Here is an 18,038-nt window from a genome sequence, read left to right on the forward strand (position 1 = left end):
CCCTCAGAGAAGATTTTAAGCACATGCAAATGTAGACTCTCTGTCCCCTCCTCCTCTACACACATATCATTAGATACACGATTCTGCAGCTCACTCTTTAACAATAGTCTCTTATCAGTACATAGAAAGCTTCCTCATTCTTTGTTTATGGCTGTGTAATTTTCTGTCGCATAATAAGTGCCCCATTTTCCAATTCCAATACAGTGTCTCCAATTGTATGCTATCATCATCACATTGTGATGAATGTTCTTGTATATACATCATTTCACACGTCTGTGAACATATCTATAGGATAAACTTGTAGAAGTAGCATATCTGAGTCAGAGTGTTTATTTATTCTAATGTGTTTTTTTTTTTTAAAGTATAGCTAGCACACCAAATCTACAATTTCATTATTTGCATTTTTTATAATGAGGGTAGGTTTTAAAATGGTGAATCAGGCCAGGCGCGATGTCTCATACCTGTAATCCCAGCACTTTGGGAGGTCGAGGCGGGTGGATCACGAGGTCAGAAGATCAAGACCATCCTGGCTAACACAGTGAAACCCCGTCTCTACTGAAAATACCAAAAAAATTAGCCGGGAGTGGTGGCAGGCGCCTGTAGTCTCAGCTACTCGGGAGGCTGAGGCGGGATAATGGCATGAACCCGGGAGATGGAGCTTGCAGTGAGCCAAGATCACACCACTGCACTCCAGCCTGGGTGACAGAGCAAGACTCTGTCTTAAAAAAAAAAAAAAAAAATGAATCAGTGTGAGAAAAATATTGAGCAAATCTCAGCATTGGTGGTTTGAAAATATGACTAAAAATTATGAAAGTAGTAAGTAAACAGCTGGAGTTTAAGAAACACTGACCTAGAACAGAATTATCACATTCCCTACCAGAAGCTCCTACAGTCTGGATTTCTTACAGGTTCAAAGGTGTCATAGGTAGGGTGCCGGGAAAGAGAGAGCTTTGGAGTTAAGGGATTTGTGTTTGAATGTGATTTTCCTCTAGCTGACTGTGAGTCTTGCAGCCTCATTTTTCTTCGATGGAAAAGTGTGTTGCTTGGTGGTCATTATAATTCAGCTCTTCTGAGTGAATTTGGGGAAGAAAGAGAAGTCACAATCTTTGTCCTGGCTAGCACCTTTCCCTTTCAACACGTCTTCTCCATAAGCATATTTATGATGGCAGCCTGAAATTAAGCTAGATACAATACATAATCATGTGTGTGACCTGTGCAGTCACACAGGGGCCCATGCTTAGAAGGTTGCCACCCTTGCTTTCTTTGCTGTCACCATTGTAAAATTCTTAATAATTCAGAACAAGAGGCCCATGTTTTCATTTTGCATGGAGACCCTGCAAATTCTGTAAGCACTCATACATGGCCTCCTCCCTCCTATCATCCACCTCCACCTACCAACTGCCTCCTATTGCTCTTTAAGGTTACGGCTGTGTGAAGCCTCCCACCCTTGGGGCCATCTAAGGAGGCTAAAGCTTGGTCACTTCTGCTGTGGTCTGGAGTCCCCTCTGCTGACACCATCTGTCCTAGTGCTATCGCTCCGTAGGATGCTCTCAATGTCACTCAGGAGGGTGGCTTTGGGAGGCTAGTACCAACTTCCCCTGGGTATTCTGGGGGTCTTCACTGGTCAGAGCCTGGGTCTGCAGGTGCCTTGGTGACTTTTTTCCCCATTAGGCCCCTGAGCTCCATGGAAGCACTTAACTGCCTGTGCCCCTCTTATTCTGTGTTTAGACCAAGGAAGCATCATGCCTGGAGTCTGAAATCCTGGATTCAAATCCTGACTGTGTTTTGTGCTACCCGAGTGAACTTTCACAAGTCCCTCCAATTCTCAAAAGCTTCAGTTTCCTCATCTGCAAAGTGATTACAGAGCAATGCCTAACTTGCTTGTTTATTGTGAGACTGAAATTTATGACAGAAAAATGAACATAGCATTTGTTTGTTTCATGGGGTGTTGGTCCTCTGTCCTGACATTCCCACCTCCTACTCCAGGCTGACTTGAGAAAAGGATTTGTAGAGTGCTGGGTACCACCTCCTCAGCTGGCCCGTGGACACTCCGTTCTACCTCTGTCCAAACTCCAAGCAGTTTGCTCTCAGCTGCAGTTTGCTCTGTAGCCATTTCATCCTTAGAATTCCTAGCACGCAAAAGCTTTGCAGAATAGTTCATCACAGTGCAGTACTACTAAAGCCATATAGTTCACAACACTGTCCAGGGTCATTAAATGCTGTGGAAGTCCGCTTTCACACAGAACACTGGACTTTCTACTTTAGAATTGATTGTAATTTGTCACTAAACACAGTTTCTCATACTTCCCTGTCTCCCTGTTTGGATTGTCTGCTTAGTACAGTCTGCTTAGTAAGTGGACATCTTTTTTTTTTTTTTTTTTTTTTTGATGGAGTTTTGCTGTCGTCACCCAGGCTGGAGTGCAGTGGTGTGATCTCAGCTCACTGCAACCTCCACCTCCCAGGTTCAGGCGATTCTCCTGCCTCAGCCTCCCAAGTAGCTAGGACTACAGGCACCTGCCACCACGCTGGGCTAATTTTTGTATTTTTAGTGGAGACGGGGTTTCACCATCTCTTGGCCAGGCTGGTCTCGAACTCCTGACCTCAGGTGACCTGCCCGCCTTGGCCTCCCAAAGTGCTGGGATTACTGGCGTGAGAACCCGGCTGTGGACATCTCTTTATTACATCCACTGCTTTTCCAGATTCTCTCTTGCTCTCTCCTTCCACTTCTGTCCATTGGGAGGTAGAATGGTGGGAGGAAGATGGGGGAGAGGTATTCTGAATTCTAGAGAAGTGGTTTCTAGCAGAGCAAAGAAACATACAAGAAGCTATTGCAATATTTCAAGCAAGAAATAACAATGCTAAGGCAGCCACAGGAAGAGAGGATGGATGTGGATAAATGCAAAATACAACGTAGTATTTCACATGGAGACAAAGGAGAGTGACCGGGAGGCTGGCGACACCCGTGACTGCCACAGGAAATGGAATGGTAACCTCAACCACCCCGACACTTTTATACAAGTGACTCTCAAGGCATGCTTCTGGCCATATTATCTCCCGAGAGCAGAAATCTGAAGACAACTGATATGGCCTTTAATAAATGGGGACTGAACTTTGGGGAGGCCCTAATTAAGACAGCTGGATCCCTGGGAAAAGGAGCCGGTGGGGACTGTGGGAAAGTGTCAGAGAGGCAGGAGAAAGGTGAGACCACTGCAGTCAGCCACATCTGACTCATCTCTCCAAGGAGGGAGGTGGACGGTGTGGAGAACTGCTAGCGGGGAGGGGAAGCTGAAGACCATGATGAGGTCATGGCTGAGCTGGGACAGTGGGCAGAGGAGGCAGAAGTAAGGTTGTGAAGAGCTGAGGAGATAGTGGGGGCTGAGAGGATAGAAGGGCTGGATGCTCTCCCTGAACTTTGAAAAGGAAGAAATTATGCTGCCCACAGGTGGAGTTGCCCAGGGAGAAGGTCTACCCTGGGTCTGCAGCCCCAGCCCCTCTGCCTCTGTGTCTTCCTCACACTGGGTTCCCAAGCCTGTGCAGGCTCAAGTCTTTCTGAAACTTTGGTCACTCTGTGGTAACACCTTTCCCATGATGAAACATGCTTTTCTTCTCCTTTCTGCGTCTGCATTAGTTGCCTTCCTCCTGAACAGAGCTCAGCAGCTAAATTAGGCCAAAACCCCAACTCATTTCTAACAAAGTTCACCAAATAAGCTGAGAAATCCCTACGGCCTCACAGGAGTCAGTATCAAGTCACAGGGACTCAGGGGGCTCTTCAGACCCCAGCTGCCCAGGGCTGAGGTCTGAGGTAAAGAAGCAGCCATGTCCCACATGCACTTCCCTTCCTCTGAATACAGAAGTTAGGATGTAGGATGTGCCTCAAAGGCAGTGTGGATGTAGAGAGGAAGTGATGGCTGCAGCCAACCAGCGTTAAGACCTCCCCAAATAGGTGTGCGGAAGTGGGAAGGGCACAGGTCTACCCATGTTCTCACTTTACCTTAGGGAAGGCTGGGGAACAGAAGGCTGAGACCAACTGCGCGCAGAGTTCTCAGGCCTCTGCCAAAAATGAGCAGGACCTGCCGGACACCTTCCCCTGCTACAACCTCTTTTTCTACTGTCACTGCCCATTGTCACTGTGGCTCCCCAAAGGTGAGCCTGAGTCCATATTTGCAAGCTTTGCCCTGAGGACAATTATATATCTGATTGCTGTGGCTGCAGAGGCTTCCAATCCGTCAGGGGCAGGAGAGGTCCTGGCAGTAACAGTTATTCTCTGTGAGTTGTTACATGCCAAGAAAGCTCTCAAGTGCTGGATATGCATCATTTCACTTGTTCCTTACCCAAATCCATTGATAGTTAAAGAAGCTCATTCTTAGGTTAGTATTAACCACTTGTTTAAGGTTACAGAACTCATAAATCATGAGGATTAAACCCAGGTTTGTCTGACTCTAGAGCCAAGCTGTGCTCCATAAAGAAGAAAGAAAGAGAAATTGCCACCTCCCCAGCATTTCACTGAATCTAAATACATTTCATTATTTTTTTCTTTCCTGCATCCAAAGCATGTCAAAGACATTTCAGCTGTAAACTTGGCTATTTTTTCCTATGAAGAATAAACAAACACGATGGGCCAGGCACAGTGGCTCACCCCTGTAATCCCAGCACTTTGGGAGGCCAAGGCAGGCAGATCACTTGGGCCCAGGAGTTCAAGACCAGCTTGGGCAACATGATGAAACCCTGTCTTTACAAAAAAATTTTAAAAAAATACAAAAGTTAGCCAGATGTAGTGGTGTGCGCCTGTAGTTACAGCTACTCAGGGGGCTGAGGCAGGAGGATGACCTGACCCTTGGGAAGTTGAGGCTGCAGTAAGCTGTGGGGATCCTGCCACTGTACTCCACCCTGGGCGACAGAGACCTTGTCTCAAAAACAAACAAGCAAACAAACAATAAAAGCAGAGATGCTATCCTGCCTAAGGTAGGGAATGACTTGGCCCTTAGAAGTGTTCTAAAATTCTGATCTATGACCTGATAGACCCAAACCCTTCTGCTGACACAAGTACAGAAGCGGTCATTTCCTGAGGGCAGCAGGGACTAAGGCCAGACCTTGGCAATTGGGGAAGAGGTTGGGAGCTGGAGAGGTCAGAGGCTTCCATCAGCATGAGAGCCTGCCAGGGCACATTGTATCTTGAGGGACTTCATGCTTGAATTCACAGTCTTGCCTCCTAACATTTAAAAAGTTTAAATAAACTAGAAATGTTTCCTTACTCTGGGGACCAAAATGAGTTTCTGCAAAGGTAGATACATGTAAAAATAAATACAAAATAGACAGATCTTTTAAAAATGTCTGAGACATTTGGAATTTGGAGTTTCTGGCATGGTGCTGTGTTTTTCCTGTTTCAGCTGTGGTGGGGGCCTCCTAAGAGCGCACCCCATTGCCTCAGCCTCAAACGTGCTGGCTGAAGGGAGCTGGGCCTGTAGCTCCATCCGTGCTGTCAGTGAGCTCCCTGGACCCAACTGCCTTTTCAAATCCCATAGGGCCACCTGCACGTTCCCAGATTTCTTCCCTGGCTTGGGCTGGGACACCTTGACAGAAAGGTAGGCAGCCGGGGACAGGTGTGCCTAGCACTTTGGGAGGCTGTAATCCCAGCACTTTGGGAGGCTGAGGCGGGAGGATCCCTTCAGCCCAGGAGTTCGAGACCAGCCTGAGCAACAAAATGAGACTCTGTCTCCACAAATAAAAAATAAAAAAATTAGTCCAGTGTGGTGGCACACACCTGTAGTCTCAGTTACTTGGGAGGCTGAGGTGGGAGGATCTTGTAAGCCAAGGAGGTTGAGGTTGCAGTGAGCCATGATCGTGGCACTACACTCCAGCCTGGGCTACAGAGTGAGACCCTGTCTAAAACAAACAACTAAAAGACAAAAGAAAATGTAGGCAGATGAGCTGACTGTCCTGCTCTCCAGTAGGTCTGGAGTTTGGTGCCTTCTAGCTTTCCCGAGATTATTTGTGAAACTACAAATAAAGTCCTGTTAAGGTAATTTGCCAAAGCCACACAGAGACACTCAACTACTTAGATTTTGTCTGTCTGAGGAAGAAACAGGTGAATCTTGGCGCCCTGGGACTTTCATTTTAACTCTCTGGAAAAACTCTGTGTCACCTGCTGATGCTCCCACTGAGCTGTTTTCAGATTCTAGGTTCTAGAGCAACTTGGGTACCAGCTGGAGACCCAGACCCACAGTGGGGCTGGCCTGCCAGGCCTGAGGAAGAGCACCACACACTTCACAAACAGGAAATGTCCTTTTGCAGAGGACTCTATTTTTCCTCTCAAGACAGAGTTCTGAGGAAGAAAAAAATGTGTTTAGTTGACCATGAAGTAGCTTTAAATATCAGATACTACCTTCTCAATTCAGGTAACTAATTAACAAATTGACTTTTTGTTATATCTTTAGGCCAAATGGTCATGCTTTTAAGTTTAGCAATTCAAGGTCTAGCAATTCAGTTTCATTTTGTTTATGCAAAATTCACAATGTTGTATCTCTGAATTAACTATTAATATTAATATCTTCTGAACTACATTGTAATCATTTTCTTATTAGTCCTTATTCTCACTGTTGTTTTAACTAAGAAAAGGAAAAGGAGAACTGAAATCCAGGGTTGATGGCAAACTTAGTTAAGTCCTCGAATAATTACAAAGCACCAATTCGCATACGGCACTGGTCTCTTGAGCAAAGACTGGGATGCGATCCTTGTCCCGAAAAATCTTATATGTAATTCGGGATTATATAGAAGGCTTGGGTAAAACATTCAGGGAACAATGCTAGGCCAAATGAAAATACAGTAGTTGGCTGGGCGTGGTGGCTCACACCTGTAATCCCAGCACTTTGGGAGGCCGAGGCGGGTGGATCACCTGAAGTCAGGAGTCCGAGACCAGCCTGGCCAACATGGTGTAACCCTGTCTCTACTAAAAATATGAAAATTAGCCAGGCGTGGTGGTCGGCGTCTGTAATCCCAGCTACTTGGGAGGCCAAAGCAGGAGAATTGCTTGAGCCTGGGAGGCAGAGGTTGCAGTGAGCCGAGATCAGGCCACTGCACTCCAGCCTGAGAAACAGAATGAGACTCTTTCTCATTAAAAAAGAAAGAAAGAAAGAAAGAAAGAAAGAAAGAAAGAAAGAAAGAAAGAAAGAAAGAAAATACAGTAGTTCCTCCTTATCTGCTCCTCCTTATCTGCAGGGGATGCATTGCAAGACCCCCAGTGGATTCCTGAAACCTCAGATAGTACCAAGCCCTATATACACTATGTTTTTTGCTGTATAGTAATGGATAGGGAGCATATACAGTGTGGATACACTGGACAAAGGGATGATTCACATCCTGGGCAGGGTAGATTCTGATTGTATGAGATTTCATCATGTGACTCAGAATGATGTGCACTTAAAACTATGAATTACTAATTTCTGGAATTTTCCATGGAATATTTTTGGACTGCAGTTGACCACGGGTAACTGAAACCTCAAATAATGGAAACATCAGAAAGTGAAAGCATGGATAAGGGGGGACTCCTGTAAGCTCTATGTGGTATGGGCTGGACACCATTTCCAGAAGATGTCACTGCCTTGTGCTTATTTTCCTAGGACTTTGAACGCATATATTTAAATGAACTCTGCCTTGTTCCAGAATTAAAGTGTTCCAGCAGATTGGCTGTTCTGAGGTGCCACTTCAGTGAACCAAATCTATCTAATTTGGATAGATGGGGTGAGGAACCAAAAGGATGCCTGTTTTTCTGTGTTTGTTTTTGTTTTGGCTGTCTTTCAGCCCCTTGACTTTCAGTAAGATTTTCTGTGCCTTTTATAATGTGTGAAACTAAAGCACCTATCTAGACCTCAGATGACTTTTTGGGGTACAGTTTGCTGTATCTCAAGCCAGCATTTGATTGGTTGTCATTACTGCTCTTGCTTTAGAAGTTATTTCCCAAGCATTTAATCACTCAAGTTGAGGTTTCTGCACTTCAGCTGATTACTCCATGCTTCCGTCCACCAGCACCCATTTGGAGAGGTAAAATCATAGACTCTTAGGTTCTTTTCCTCAACTTGGGGGGAAAACACCTGTTACTTTTGGTCAATTGATCCCCCAATTCAGGTCTCAGAACTAAACCACCCACATCCAGGGTGAAAAAGAAGAGCCTTTCTGCTTCTGGGGGAGGCCAAGCACAGGCTAGGGTGTGAGGAGGGCAGAGGAGAAAGGACCCAGGCACGGTGGGGAGTCCAGGCTTGGGAATTCATAGTGTCTCTTTTGCATGAATCTTATTCCTAGTCTCTCTTCTTGCATGCTCCATAGCAGGCCACCAGGTGGCACTTGTTAAATGATAAATGGAGCCCTCTCATCCTCATCCAGTTCCTGGGTGTCTCCTGAGTCACATTCAGAACGGGGAAGTAAAAAGGGCTGTGAAATGAGCCTCGGTGTCATGTGGTTCTTTTTCCCTAATTGGGTCTGGCAGGCCTGGGCACAGCGGCCTGGGAAACATATCTTTTTGGCAAGGGTAGAGGGGAAATCTAGTGCCGTCTACTTTCCCATTCAGTATCTAAGCTGACATTCCGGATGAAAATCTCCAGAGGGCTGGAGCTGAACCATAAATCTCCTTTTTTTTTTCTTTTTAAAACTGTACCAGTTAGTACACATGTGATTTCTAGGCTTAGAAAACGTGTCTTCATGATAAGAGGGATGCAGAACAAAAGCAAAAAGCATCCACTTCAGAAAATTGCACTTCGGTGGCAAATATGCATATTCTCACTAATACAAATACTCAAAACAAAAGTCTTTATTTTTTTTCCAGACTCTCTATTTTTAGTTCTGTTTCTTCTGGCAGAAAATATCATCTCATTCAGTTCCAGGCATTCTTAGGCACTTCAGGGTTAAATCTACTCAAGTTTCCCTACTCTGAAATCCCCAGACTTTTCTCAGGGGTCTGTCACGTCTCCGTTTGAAGCTAGCTATTTCTGGGAGAGGTGAGCTTCCCTCCTCTGGAATCCAGCATCCCTGTCCAGCGTATAACTCTTGTTTCTCCTTCAGCTGGTCTCTCTCCCTTCTTTATCTTCTGGGCGGTGGAGGGGAGGGCAGGAGCAGAGTGTGGCTGGAAGAGGAGAGGCTGGTGGAGAGTGGAGACTGGTCAGCAAACATTCTTCATCCTGTCTTTCACTGGGACATGTGGACCATTGCCAACTATTTGTCATTTCTGTTCTCTGGCTCCACCACGGCAATTCTGTAGGACGAACGGCAGCCTCTTGTTTCTCCACAGGAATGGGGGCAGGTGGAGGAAGTCACAAAATAAAAGGGAGGGTGGGCAGGGGACTCATCCATGAATACTTCACAGTATCACGTCGCAAATTTTGTTTGTGCTGAGATGCTCTCCTGTCTCCTGTTACTCCATTCCTGGTACTGTTCACTATCGACAATAGATGCATCATTGCTGAGCAAAGGGCTCAGGGCCAACACCAGGGGCTTCACTTGGGACAGGCTGGAGCTCAGGGTAGAAGTTCCACAGTTCTTTTGTTCTCTCAGCATCCTGAAGAGAGGTGTGCTTGGGCTGAGCCAGGCAGGATACACTGAGGTCCTTAGTCCAGCAATGTGTGCAAAACTGGCACTGCTTTTGTTGAACCTTGAGATGAGTACAGCTTCCAGCCCCACATCTTGATTGTAGCCTGGGGGACACCCTCAGCCAGAGGACCCAGCTTAGCTGTGCTCAAAGTCCCGACCCCCAGCAACTGTGGACAATAAATAAACGTACGTTGTTTTAAGCCTCTAAGTTTGATGGTAATTTTTAATGTAGCAGTAGATAAATGACATAGTAGGAAAACTAAATTGACCTTCTAGCCATTCGAATGGGGCAGAAACACGTTGTTAGGGGCAATAACACGTAAATTAACTATATCTGTATGGCAGGTCACCTCTTATGACCTTCACTGTCTAGGATTTCTGAATTTGGAAACTAAGCCTTCTAGGGAGGGTAGAGAAGCCTCCAAGGAAGGGTGCCCTGCCTCTTTTGTATATATATTTTACATGAGGGATCTTAATAATCATTGTTGTTCTAAGCTACTATGTTGTAATTTGTTACGTAGTAATTGGTAGCAAATACATTCTTGGTCCGTTTTATTGTTCAGCATTTAGGAATTCAACAAATATTTTCTGCATACCTGCTATCTATTGGGCAACTGGACATAGTTGCCTTGTCTAGTAACAGACAAGTACTTTGTACTGGGTGCTAGACTTGGGAGATCTGAGGTGAGCAGAAACACACACACTGTCTGCATGGAGTGGGCCATGTAGTGGTAACACAGATAATCATATTTGTAAAATACAAATAATAAACATAAATTACAGTAATGCCAAACACTACATGGGAAAAGGGCAATATCTACTCAAGGGTATGAGGGGAGCCTTATTTATTTATTGCTTTTGTTTTTTATTTTTGAGATGGAGTCTTGCTCTGTCACCCAGGCTGGAGTGCAGTGGCCAGATCTCAGCTCACTGCAAGCTCCGCCTCCCGGGTTCACGCCATTCTCCTGCCTCAGCATCCCGAGTAGCTGGGACTACAGGCGCCAGCCACCATGCCCGGCTAATTTTTTTATATTTTTAGCAGAGACGGGTTTTTCCCCGTGTTAGCCAGGATGGTCTCGATCTCCTGACCTCGTGATCCGTCTACCTCGGCTTCCCAAAGTGCTGGGGTTACAGGCGTGAGCCACCGTGCCCAGCCTTATTTATTTATTATATACATTTTTTTGAGACAGAGTCTCACTTTGTCACCAAGCCTGGCGTGCAGTGGCATGACCATGGCCCACTGCAGCCTCGATCTCCAAGACTCAGGTGATCCTCCTGCCTCAGCCTCCCAAGTAGCTGGGAGCACAGCTGTGCACTACCAAATCTAGCTAATTTTTTTTTTTTTTTTTTTGAGATGGGCTCTCCCTATGTTGCCTAGGCTAGTCTCAAACTAATGGGCTCAAGTGATCCTCCTGCCTCAGCCTCCCGAAGTGCTGGGATTATAGGCATGAGCCACTGTGCCTGGTTGAGGAGGATCTAATTTGGATAGATGGGGTGAGGAACAGTTTCTCTGAGAAAGTAAACTGAATCTTACCTCTGGCTGGCATGAACAGTTTGGTGAATAGGAAGGATAGGAGACAAAATTGTGTGGCCATACTGAAGAGTTTGGATTTGATACTAAAAGCAATGGGAAGCCTTTAAAGCCTTTCAAGAAGTAGAAAAATATAATTTTGATTTTAAATTTTTTGATTAAAAATATCTTGCTGTGTAGAGAATTGGTTGAAGATCACCAGTCAGGAGACCAGTTAGGCATTTAACAGTAATCTAGATTTTGTTATCATCAAATAACATGTTTACAATTCCCAGGCATAGCCAGCCTTTTGCTTGGTATTCTTTAAAAAGAGTAATCTCTATAGACATAGTTTCTGGCCTCCCAGAGTCTACCCTCTAAAAAATGAAAACAAAACAAAACAAAAAAAAACGTAAGTTCAAACAGACTAACATGCAGACACATAAGATAGATGAAAATTTGAGAAATGAATCCAGGTAAAACCCAGATCAATCCATCAATTAGTACACAAAGGAAATATAACTTACTTGAAAGCCTACTAGATAAGCCAGACATATGGCACACCTTATTGATTTATGTCTCATAACAATTTCATATTGTAGATGATATATTTACTTTACAGATGAAGAAACAGGCTCAGAAAGGTTAAGTTACTGGACAGAGGCCACATAGCTTGCTGGATCTGTTTTTCCAAAGTAAAAACTTTTTTTTTATGCCACATTGCCCACACTTCTTATAAGACTTTATTTGCAGTCCTTCTTGAAGTGAAAAAAGTCTTGTTAATAATCAGACACCTAAATTCTAGTTGATCACCGTAACATGTACTTTTTTCTAGGCAATATACTTCTCCAAGTTAACCTCATTAAAATGCGGGCAATAATACCTATATTCATTTATTCACCAAAAGGTGCCTTAAAACTTCAATAAATATAAGGGACCCCAATTATGCACAAGGTTTCATAAAGTGACCAAAGATGAATAATCCATGGACCCTAACCTAGCAGAACCTATATATGAAACATAGATTTATTATTTTGTGTAATAAGAATCTCATTTCTGAGACCTTTATGTCCTTACACTCCATCTGCAGAGTTACAAAGAAAGTCGCTATATTAGTAAAATGTGATCCAGCCTTCGTCTCAGTTGACTGATCCAGAGGTTGAGTCTAGACTCAAGCTGGACCAATCAGAATCCTTCCCTGGGACTTCGGAAGTGGAACTGAGAAAGAAAAGTGAGTTTTGGTCTTGGTGCCTGAACTTTATGATGGAAAACTTAGGGGGCTTCTGGTGGAGTGTTTTGTCATGTTACTGGTCAAGCAGAGGAGGCTGATTATTCGTGATAAAAGCAAGAATGGAGCAGACCTGCAGAGAAATGTAAGCATGAGTTTTCAGTGGCTGGCATGTAAAAGTTAAGCAGAGCTTTAGGCAGTATTAAACAATATTATTACGGCTCCCAGAAGCCCGGTTTATACTGATTTCATATGAACGGCACTCCTTACAGCACAACTGTGTGGCATGAATGGTGTCCCCTGGACTTGTGCTATGAGGCGGTCCTACTTTTAGTTGGGGATGGGGCTGTAGATAAAGGCCAGGGCCAAATAATACAGGTATTATATATCATTTAGAGCAGGCATAAAATAAGTGTTGTGATTCTACATGTCTAAAACCCATGGCAGACATCACTAATTCTCATGGCCCACCTTCCTGCTGAGCTCAAACATGTCCTACTCAATACAGCACCACAGAGAGTCACTATCAATCAGGATATACGCTGCCTATGTACTTCGTGGCCCGACAACAGCTATAACATGAAACTCATAAGTGGCTGTATCTCAGCAGCAGATGGTTTCCCTCTCGTTAGAATAAACACTGGGTATTATATCAAAGTTAAGGAAATCTTTTGCTTTTGATCTGAGGGCCCAGAAAATTTGGAACCAGTCTTCAAGCTTAGTGGTAACATGGTATCAGTTAATTAACTTGATTTAATACTAATAATGAACAGGATTCTGGAATGTTCACTAATTGTGTGAATTCTGAAATCATGCTGTTTCTTTGACTTGCTATTCCCTTACTGTTTTCTATTTGGTAAACTCTTAGCCTTCAAGGCCCATTGAAATGCTTCCATTTTCACACCTTTTCCTTGACATTCTCTCTTGCAGAAGTAATTGCTCCCCATCTGTTATTGTATATGAATTTACTCTTTTCTCTATTATAGCTTGTTTACTATTGAATTTTAGTTGTTGCTTGTGTCTCTTACCTAGAACCTAGATCCCGCAGGATAAGGATTGTATTTTAAATATTTTAAGCAGCCTTAGCATGTAAATACTTGACTGAATGACAGTGAAACTGTGCTTTCACATGCGAAATACTTTGGGTAGTTTGTCTTAAGAAAACACCCTCAAGTCCTGAGAAAACCAACCAAGTCAATATATTAGGATAAGACTTCTGCATGGGAACCAACTAATCTCTTCTAGTTTACATTTGGAGCAGCAATTGTTGAGAAGAAAAATATGAATATTTAAAAATAAAAACCCTAAAATTTAAAATCATAAAAACATCCAAGAACACTTCATGAAAATTCTATTTTTAAATTTTGGAGCCGGGAAAATCTTTCTAAGTATGACTTGAACTCTAAATTCCATAAGAAAAGATTAATAAACTTAATTGATAAAAATAAAAATAACCTTTTTATTTATAGCAAAAGCTATTGTAAAGTGAAACTCAAAATGCAAGAAATATTTGACATTCCTGTAGAAAAGAGCTCCTACAAATCAGTAAGAAAAAGACCATCAAAAGGGCAAAGAAAATATAGAAATACAAAAATATAGAAAAGAAAATACAACTGGCTTTTAGACGTGAAAAGATGTGAATCTCATTTACATTAAGAGAAATGCAAATATATGATACCATTTTTAAAACATCAGACTTGAAAAGATTAAAAAATGTTTTATGACAAACACATAGAACAGGTAAAGGGGCAGGAAAACATGCATTCTTCTACATTGCTAGAGAAAGTATAATTGATAAAACCTTTAAGAAAGGCAATTTAGCAATATCTCCCTTAAATGCCCTCCAATTGACCTTAACTTTCACCTTTAGGAATTGATCTAAAATAGGCTTGAACATATGTAAAATGGCTTGTGTATAATGCTATTCACTGTAGCACTGTCTGTAATTGCAAAAGATCAGAAACCACCTAAATCAACAGGGAAATGGTTAAGTAAATTATGGTACATTTATTTACAGAATAGAGTTATGCAGTCATAAAAATAAAATTGTTATTGGAAAGTGGTCCTGATCCAGACCCCAAACGAGCGTTCTTGTATCTCACGCAAGAAAGAATTCAGGACGAGTCTGTAAAGTGAAAACAAGTTTATTAAGAAAGTAAAGGAATAAAGAATGGCTACTCCATAGGCAGAGCAGCCCTGAGGGCTGCTGGTTGCCCATTTTAATGGTTATTTCTTGATGATATGCTATACAAGGGGTGGATTATTCATGCCTCCCCTTTTTTGACCATATAGGATAACTTCGTGATGTTGCCATGGCATTTGTAAACTGTCAAAGCGCTGGTGGGAGTGTAGCAGTGAGGATGACCAGAGGGAGAGGTCATTTTCATCGCCATCTTGGATTTGGTGGGTTTTGGCCAGCTTCTTTACTGCAAACTGTTTTATCAGCAACGTCTTTATGACTGGTATCTTCTCTTGACCTCCTATCTCATCCTGTGACTTAGAATGCCTTAACCATCTGGGAATGCAGTCCAGTAGGTCTCAGCCTTATTTTACCCAGCTCCTATTCAAGACGGAGTTGCTCTGGTTCAAATGCCTCTGACAGAATAAGGAAGTTCTTTATGTATTGATAGGAAAATTACCAGCAAAATACACTGTTAATGAAAAAAGCAAGGCACAGAACACTATGTATGTTAGTATTTATGTACACAAAGGGGAGAAATCTTATATAGGTATTTGCCTGTAAATACATACACTATATCTATATCTGGAAGGCTGCCTAAGAATTAAGTGATAGTATTTGGTTGTCAAAAGAGGAACTAGGGTGGAATGGAAAATTACCACAGTACATATTTCTTACCTTTTAAATATTGAACAATATGAACAAATTATTTGAAAACAAATGAAAACTAAAATGAATAAAATATAGAATCATTGGCTAATGAATACACTGATCTTTAACTTAGCAAATTGAAGAAAATCTTAGTTGCCCTGGCATCTTGATTAAATTTTTGGAGAAACAAAAGGAAGCATGATGTTATTCAGAGGCATTGGCCATTTAAGTTATTCGTTACCCTAAGGGTTGACAGAATTAGAAAAATCTAGGTATAAAGTCAAGGAAGGTGATATAAATTCATGGATATAATTCAATGGTTATCTTTAAGGAAAATAAGGGGTATTGGGTCACATCTCTGCTCTTAGAAGGTGATGCCACAGAATAATGAGCAGTTCATATAAACTCCCATGGTACCACTGTTACCCAGATGTGAGCCGGAATTCTGTCCCTCAGCCACTTTATCTGGTGACTTCTGGCAGAGGTAAACACTATAGGGGCTGCACATGCTACTCATGGTGGCTCTGATTTCCACCTGAGGCTGATAAATTCAATTCCCTTCTTAACTGTCCACACTGAAGTGAACTGAAATTCTTTGTGACTAAACTTGATTGGCTCTAGGGTATTTGAACCCAAGAATTATTTTGTTCTTTGTATAGTTCTCAATTTGTACTTCTGATGTGTTGTCCTATTCAGGGACCCTAAGAACCTGTGCATAAGTTAAGGATTTCTTTGTTTTTTTGAGACGGAGTCCTGCTCTGTCGCCCAGGCTGGAATGCAGTGGTGCGATCTCGGCTCACTGCAAGCTCCACCTCCCGGGTTCACGCCATTCTCCTGCCTCAGCCTCCCGAGTAGCTGGGACTACAGGCGCCCGCCACAATGCCTGGCTAATTTTTTGTATTTTCAGTAGAGACGGGGTTTCACTGTGTTAGCCAGGTTTGTCTCGAACTCCTGACCTCAGGTGATCCACCCGCCTCAGCCTCCCAAATTGCTGGGATTACAGGCATGAGCCACCGCACCCAGCCGTTAAGGATTTCTTAGGTGACTTGGCTCGTTCAATGTTACGCAACCAAGAGATATCTGTTGAACATCAACTATGCCAAGGGAATGTGGGGATGAGTAAGAGACAGCTATGACTTCAGGGGGCCCATACAGTCTAGCAGAAAGGTCAAGATGGTGTGTCTTGCAGAGCAGCAGCTAATTGCTAGGTTGAAAAACATGGGAGTTTTAGAATGCTTTGTAATTCAGGTGGGTCATACGCTACTCAATTTGTGTTTCATGTGGTGTGGATTCTAGGGAACTGTTTCAGAGACAAATAAGAGATGTAAACATAGATAATTTATTACTCTTACACACTTGAGAAACAGAAATGATAAAGGAAAACAGAAATGTTAAAGTGAATGCTGTGTCCCACGTTGCTTGTGGTTGGATCATCAATGTGGTCAAGTAGCGCCACCTTGAGGCAGATGACATGCTGTACCTCTGTGGGCTCCCCGGGCCTCCGTCTGGAATCGTACAAGAGGCACCTGCACAGAACGTTTTCACATTGGGGTTTTCACATATTGTATTAGTGACACTGGGCTGAGGTGGAGAGGGAGTGCGGCAGAGGTACCGCGGCAGGAATATGGACAGAAGAAGCCTTGTTTTAGGGCACTCGGTTCTACAGAGGTCGTTGGTCTGTTTTGTAACTGGGTGTCTTTCAATTATTTCGGTGCTTTTAAAATATTTTGTCTGTAAGGTGATGTTATTTGTAAATCTAAAGGAAAACCTGTGTATCTAAAAATTAATCAATCTAGCTGGGCACCGTGGCTCACGCCTGTAATCCCAGCGCTTTGGGAGGCCAAGGCGGGTGGATCACCTGAGGTCAGGAGTTCAAGACTAGCCTAGTCAACATGGTGAAACCCCATCTCTACTAAAAATACAAAAATTAGCTGGGCACGGTGACGTGTGCCTGTAATCCCAGCTACTTTGGAGGCTGAGGCAGGAGAATCGCTTGAGCCTGGGAGGTGGAGGTTGCAGTGAGCCGAGATTGTGCCATTGCACTCCAGCCTGAGTGACAGAGCTAGACTCCATCTCAAAAAAAAAAAAAAAAAAATACTAATTTTCCCTTTCTTTTTATCTTTATACATGGGGTGAAAGTGACCCTCAATGTCTATTTCAGCTAATAAAAATGTATGATTTCCTATAATTTGACTTTCTTGAATCTACCATGGAGATAGTTTCTGATCCTAATACACCATCTAGAATTTTATGTTAAACATTAAAACTGCAAGAACGGTGATTATTAAGCCCACTTTTAACTTTCTCTTTCTACTCTGTTCATTTCACTTGGACTGTTTGTCCTTTCTGCCCCTCCAAAGGATTAGTTCAAATTAATGTCTCACTTTAAATACTCTGATCCACCCTGATTTTGTTGTTCTCCCAACATTGACTACTGCATTTACAGTCAAATGCTAAATTGTATGACGTTAATTTTCTTTTTTTTTTTTGTATGACATTGATTTTCAAGCGCTTAACCTTACTTCTCAATTAGGCTGACAGCAAACTGGTGCCCAAGATTCAGACCTTATTCTTCTGTTATGTCCTCGTGAGCCTGGGATCACAGGAAATGCTTTAAAAAGAATATGGTTAATTTGTACCATCTACACATTGATTTCATGTCCTTAAAATATCATCATACTTGCCATCAAGTATGACTGTTACCTAAATGGTGCTGTTACCCAATGACCAAGAAGGGGTTATGTTTTCCACTTCTTCCCCTTTGTAAAATGGCAAAAAAGAAACCAAATAATAAAACCACTGAGATTAAAAGAGGAGAATAGGAGTTAAACAACTACTTCTGTGCTAAAAGTATCCCTATGGCATTTTCCCCCCACAATTAATCCTATTCCCAA

This window comes from Macaca fascicularis, chromosome 1, assembly GCF_037993035.2.
Source record: "Macaca fascicularis isolate 582-1 chromosome 1, T2T-MFA8v1.1".
NCBI classification, from domain to species: domain Eukaryota; kingdom Metazoa; phylum Chordata; class Mammalia; order Primates; family Cercopithecidae; genus Macaca; species Macaca fascicularis.